Genomic DNA, 6,715 nt, shown 5'->3' on the forward strand with positions numbered 1-6,715 from the left:
TTTAAGATTATATAAGGCTGATGACCAGGCTCTGCATTTGAAGTTTTGCTTTGATGCAAAACTGCATCTACTGCTGATTTAGTTGGATAGAAGAAACAAGTATTGTATAGATTGAAAAAGAATCTTTATAGATATAAAGAGAAAAATAAGACAGGGGAGAGAGATGTAGTAGGGTAATGTTGAATAATAATAATAATAATAATAATAATAATAATAATAATAATAATAATAATAAGTAATCCCCTAAAATGTTTCTACAGTGCTTGCTTTATGGAACAAACAACAGTTGACCAGAATCTAAATGTCCTAGCTATATCTTCGCATAACATGACAATTGACAATTTGTTTTGAGTAACATCATAATAATAAATCACTTTTAGCAGACCGGCTCACAACGTTTATATTTGGGTTCTCATAGATTAATTTTCAGCCACAGCAGGCAGCAGTTTTCAGTGAAAATGTTTTAAAAACGCTCTGCACACTGCTCAGCACCAAATAGCGGACAAAGTTAGCAACTATCTGGTGAACACAGTAGAACATTTAGGAGCTAAAGGGCAAGATATTTCCCTCAGAGGTTGGCAGAGACCAAAAACAGAGCTAGAAGAGAGTGAATATTGGATTAAGAATCATCAGGTGAGCAGTAACACAACTCCGAATGAATGAGTTATTGTAGGTTAGTAAGTTTTCTGATCTGTTGAAGAGGGCTTCGGCTCTCCAGGATCCCCAACAGTACATCAGTGCTAAGAAGATATCTCCATTCTCTTCAAACCTAAACATGAATGCAAAACCAAGCAGTCTGCCAACGGCCAACTCATACTTACGTATATATATATACAGTATATCTCAAAAGTGAGTACACCCTTTAGATTTTTGCAAATATTCTGTTATATCCTTTCAGGGGATAACATTATCCTACTGAAACTTTGATATAACTTAAAGTAGTCAGTGTGCTGCTTGAATAACAGTATAGATTTATTGTCCTTTGAAAATTACTCAGTACACAGCTGTTAATGTCTAAACAGCTGGCAACAAAAGTGAGTACACCCCATAGTGAACATGTCTAAATTGTGCCCAAAGTGTCAATATTTTGTGTGACCACCACTGTTATCTAGCACTGCTTTAACCCTCCTGGGCATGGAATTCACCAGAGCTGCACAGGTTGCTTCTGGAATCTTCTTCCACGACGACATCACGGAGCGCACGGATGTTGGACACCTTGCACTCCTCCACCTTCCTCTTGAGGATGCCCCACATGTGCTCAATTGGGTTTAGGTCTGGAGACATACTTGGCCAGTCCATCACCTTAACCTTCAGCTTCTTCAGCAAGGCCGTTGTCATCTTGGAGGTGTGTTTAGGGTCATTATCATGTTGGAAAACTGCCCTATGGCCCAGTTTCCGAAGAGAGGGGATCATGCTCTGCTGCAGGATGTCACAGTATATATTGGAATTCATGTGTCCCTCAATGAAATGCAGCTCCCCAGTGCCGGCAGCACTCATGCAGCCCCAGATCATGATGCTGCCACCACCATGCTTGACTGTAGGCAAAACACATTTGTCTTGGTACTCCTCACCAGGGTGCCGCCACACACGCCGGACACCATCTGACCCAAACAGGTTTATTTTGGTCTCATCAGACCACAGGACATGGTTCCAGTAACTCATGTTCTTGGATTCATTGTCTTCAGCAAACTGTTTGCGGGCTTTCTTATGCATCGGTTTCAGAAGGGGCTTCTGTCTGGGGCGACGGCCATACAAACCGATTTGATGCAGTGTGCGGCGTATGGTCTGGGCACTGACAGGCTGACATCCCACTTCTGCAACCTCTGCAGCAATGCTGGAAGCACTCGCACGTCTATTTTTGGAAACCAACCTCTGGATATGACGCTGAGCACGTGGACTCAACTTCTTTGGTCGACCCTGGCGAGGCCTGTTCCGAGTGGAACCTGTTCCTGGAAAACCGCTGTATGATCTTAGCCACTGTGCTGCAACTCATTTTCATGGTGTTGGCAATCTTCTTATAGCCAAGGCCATCTTTGTGAAGCGCAATAATCCTTTTTTTCAGCCGCTCAGAGAGTTCCTTGCCATGAGGTGCCATGTTGTCCAGCATTCAGAGAGAATTGTGCCCAAAACACCAAATTTAACAGCCCTGCTTATCATTTACACCTGAATCCTTGTAACACTAACGAGTCACATGACACCAGGGCGGGAAAACAACATCATTGGGCACAATTAGGACATGTTCACTATGGGGTGTACTCACTTTTGTTGCCAGCTGTTTAGACATTAACAGCTGTGTACTGAGTAATTTTCAAAGGACAATAAATCTATACTGTTATTCAAGCAGCACACTGACTACTTTAAGTTATATCAAAGTTTCAGTAGGATAATGTTATCCCCTGAAAGGATATAACAGAATATTTGCAAAAATCTAAAGGGTGTACTCACTTTTGAGATATACTGTATATACATATTTATATGTATATATATATTTATATATTTATATATATTTATATATATATTTATATATATATATATATATATATATATATATTTATATATATATATATTTATATTATATATATATTATATATATATATATATATATATATATATATTATATATTTATATTTACATACATATATATATATATATACATATACATATATATACATGAAAGAAAGTTGTTGTTGTGAAAATATCTGTGTATTTAAATGATCAGAGGAGATGAAGAACTGAACAGACCCTCTGTGTGTTCCCTCTTTACTTTAGTCGTTTGCTTGCTTTCCTCACTTCCGTTTCTCTCCTAGTGCATCTGAAGAGCCAATCAGAATATTTTTTCTCACAGACGGGCTCTGCTCCTGATTCAACATGTTCAATCGTTCCAAAACTTTGCAGACAAGGGCCGAATAGTGCTAAGTGGACACGTCCAAAACACTGGGGTGAGACACGCTCACCTACGGCCCGACATTGCCCAACGGTTGTAGGGGCTTTAGGACAAATACCTCAGTATATATAGAAGCATCCTGGAAAGGTTGGGTTAGGGTTAGCGTTAGTAAAACTTGGTTACCACAGGAAATTGGCTAGTAAATGTCAAGACATAGGTTTACTAGCCAATTTCCTGCCAATTAGTTATAATCTGCAATGTCAGAATTGGTTATATAATCCTTGAAATAAACTTTAAACTTGTACCAAAATGTCACCTTTGCAAAACTCTCCACACACAAACACATCCACTGTGCTGGCTGGCATTTCCTAATGCTCAACAGACCAATGGTCAGTGTAACAGTGTCATCAGTGTCCAACAACCGCTGGCTAGACACAAAAGGGCACGACCAACTGTGTATCATCGGGTGACATGCGGCACCTTTTATTTCCACAAAAACAGGATACCTAAAGCCCTCTTAACAGGATGAAACTTTGAAGGTCAGACCACTTTCAGAAGCCAGTAGCTGCAGTGTTCAGACTCCTACGTCAGAAGGCTCTTTTGTCACTGAAAATGTTTAATGATTGCCCCCTGCTAGCCTCCGGTCTCTGAGGTTCTGGTTAAACACTTTCCGTTGTATGTGAGAGGTCAGCTGGTGTTAAGGCTGGCATTTGATGACAGCTGATCCTGCTACACAGGTCTTTGTCACTCTGTTGTTTCCGTGGGTGAATGCTGCAGTGATTTCAGATGAGAGAGAAGTAAGTCTAAGTGAAGAAAACATATATATATATTAATTGGTTATGATGAGATTTCTTTTTTAAATCCAAAAAAAGAAAACTATGTCTTTTTCTATACACCATCAAATAAATCTAAAAACCAAATATTAATGTCCACATTACCTCAGCGCGTGCAAATCTGAATCAGCTAAAGTGGACGTGAACATGTTGTTTTTTAGCTCCAAAAGTGCAAATTACCCCAATCAGTTCAGCAGCATAATCCAAGATTTCAGAAGCCAAATGATTACACTCAAGAGTCCAATCTTTCTCTCATTAAGACCCAGATTTCCCTCATTCACCATGCACCCCCCTACAGCAGTCTGGCGGAAGAGTCTTGCTGCCTTCATCTGCTCATAAATGTCTCTTTCCAAGACTGAAAGTTGTAAATACGAGCCTAAAACTTAATGTGTTTTCAAGTGCAAGTTCATAACTACCACAGAATCTTATGCCACAGAAAGAATAAATTGATGTGATTGAAATAAAAGCAGGCATTTTGTTACTTGCGCTAGGCAATACGGACAAGACTAGAAGACCTGTCATCCACTCTTTGTCATTTATAATTGAGGTACATGCTTGAATTAAACTGATCACTTTGTTTTGTCTTTTTATCTTTGACAAATGTAACTTTAATGTCAGGATTGTGTGATTTCATTCTTGCTTTTACCTTGATTCAGCCTCAAATGATTTAGGGGGCAATGCAGCAAGCTATAAACGCGATACTGACACAGTAATATCACTTAACAGTGTTGGCAAACCGCTGTCTATCTGCACATCAATCAGACACAAAGTCATTAGTATTTTATTGGAGTTGTATATCTGGCCACTCTTCATTCTCCTTTTTCTTGGTCCACACCAACTACTGAGGGATGTTTGGCTCTTTAGCTAAAATGCTCCATGTTCACTAGTTACTAACTGTGTCTGCCATTTGGTGCTGGGCCGGTATTGTACAGTGGATTTACCGGTACTTTTTATCTAAACACCATCCTCCTGCTGAGAGCAGTGACTGTGAATCCAAACAGTATATTTGCAGGCTGTAAAACCAAGCAAGGCTAAAAGATGCTGAGGGGAAAGGCAGAGTTGGGTGATCATTTTCTTTGGATTCGTCAACACAAGTGACCCCTTTCACTTTACACTAAGTCTTTTTTTCCAGCACTGACAACGTGAGGGTCAAAGGACCCTATTGAAATTGTAGGAAATACTATTATTTTTATTATTTTTATTATTGTCCACATTGTATCGAATTTTTGACAGCCTAAACCTGAAGACAACTACATGCACATTTGGACTCAGTCAAAGGGCCAACTACTGGCAACAGGAAGTACACACTTTTACAACCTACTCCTTGCAGCTTAAGCAGATCCCACTGAAATCTGGTCAGAAAAGCCTTAAGATGTGGATGATGCCTCAAAGGGAAAGTTGTACGTTTTAGTTGAACGGCTTGGCTGCTTTGCCATGATCCAAGAAACTGATATAATTCGACGCCACATGGTCAAATCTTTTCAAAATTCCCATGAAACAGGAAGTTGTTTTTTAGGGTCTGGGGATGCCTGAAAAACAAACACAACTTGGCACACGCATTAACAGTGATCAAATGTGTTAACTGATAAAGTTATATAAAGTTAACCTACTAAATTTGAACGAAACAGCCCTAACGGTGCGTTTCACCTAGATGTGCGGAGTTTGCGTGCCACGTGTATCACAGTTATCCTTAATAGAAAGTTTGATTTCTTGGGGTATTGTTTTACTATTTTCAGGCTCTGTATTTTAACAAACTTCTGCTGCAGATTTCATCCGATCCACTTCAAATATTGTAAGCGTCATCTAAAGACCTTGAGGATGAAAATGTATCAAAAGCTTTAGTTTTCATTTAACGCCCTTGCTTTGGTGTGCCGGTCAGTTGGCACTGTTCACCAAGAAACAGGAAGTGCATGTTTAACTCTAGCACCATATATTGGAAAGTTGCAGGTATGTAATTTCTAGCACATCACACTCCATGCAATACATAATGTTCACTTGTGCGCTCGGTCTCCAACGGTCACGGCAATGCACCTGCCGCGTCAACAGGCGTCCCACCAGTACCCCCGACACGTGTGGATGTGCGAGGATACATTCATTGCTGCTTGCAGCTTTAATTTATATTTAAATCTTAATAGAATGGTTTATATTGCTGCAATGAATTTTCAGTTTTACAATCCACACATTCCATCCATTACAGCTTTATTAAAATGTGTGTGACAGGGGACAGCCTCAGCAGTCAAGAGGAAATGGGTTACCATTAAAAATGACAGGCCTATGTCTTTTATTTTATTACTAACACCATGTTGTATTGTAAGTCTAAATTAAATTGGGGGTATATGACAGGGTTGTACCTTTTCGCCCCTCTGATTTTCTAATGACGACTTGGCTTGACAGATTTTCAAACCGTTATTCTCAACTCAACTGACAGTAATTGGAAAAATCTGAAATCTTCACCATCATTGCTTCATTTTTTGCCCACATCTCATCCTCAGATAAGCAAAGAGAAAAGGATTGACGAGATTGTAACGAGGACAAAGCCAAGGTTCGCACTCAAACTGCCTGATTGAATTGTTACAGATTAAAGGGAAAGGGATAAAAAGACTGCAATTTTATGTCAGGCTACCTTCTAGAAGTTATTAATTCTGAGGTTTTATCATATTTCACAATAAATAGCAACATCCAACTTGCCTGGATGACAACAAATAAATAAACAAAGCCACATGTGAAAATATATTTAGACTTTAGAGCTTTTATTTCAGAGAAATGACAAAGACAGAGTCCATAAGATGAGATCTTGTTGTTGTGCTGCCACTGTGCTCGGTTCCTTCTGCACCCGTGGAACAAATCAGCCTTTACAATTCTCACTACATCCTTGGCTATTGACCAGCACAGAGAAAAAGTATTGGAGTGAATAATGGCCCATACTATGAGCCCATTGAGCTGCTCCAGGATTATAAGCATGGAGCCAGAGAGAGCTGGAGACTGACGGGGATTGATG

Source organism: Cottoperca gobio, chromosome 9 (assembly GCF_900634415.1).
Source record: "Cottoperca gobio chromosome 9, fCotGob3.1, whole genome shotgun sequence".
NCBI lineage: Eukaryota > Metazoa > Chordata > Actinopteri > Perciformes > Bovichtidae > Cottoperca > Cottoperca gobio.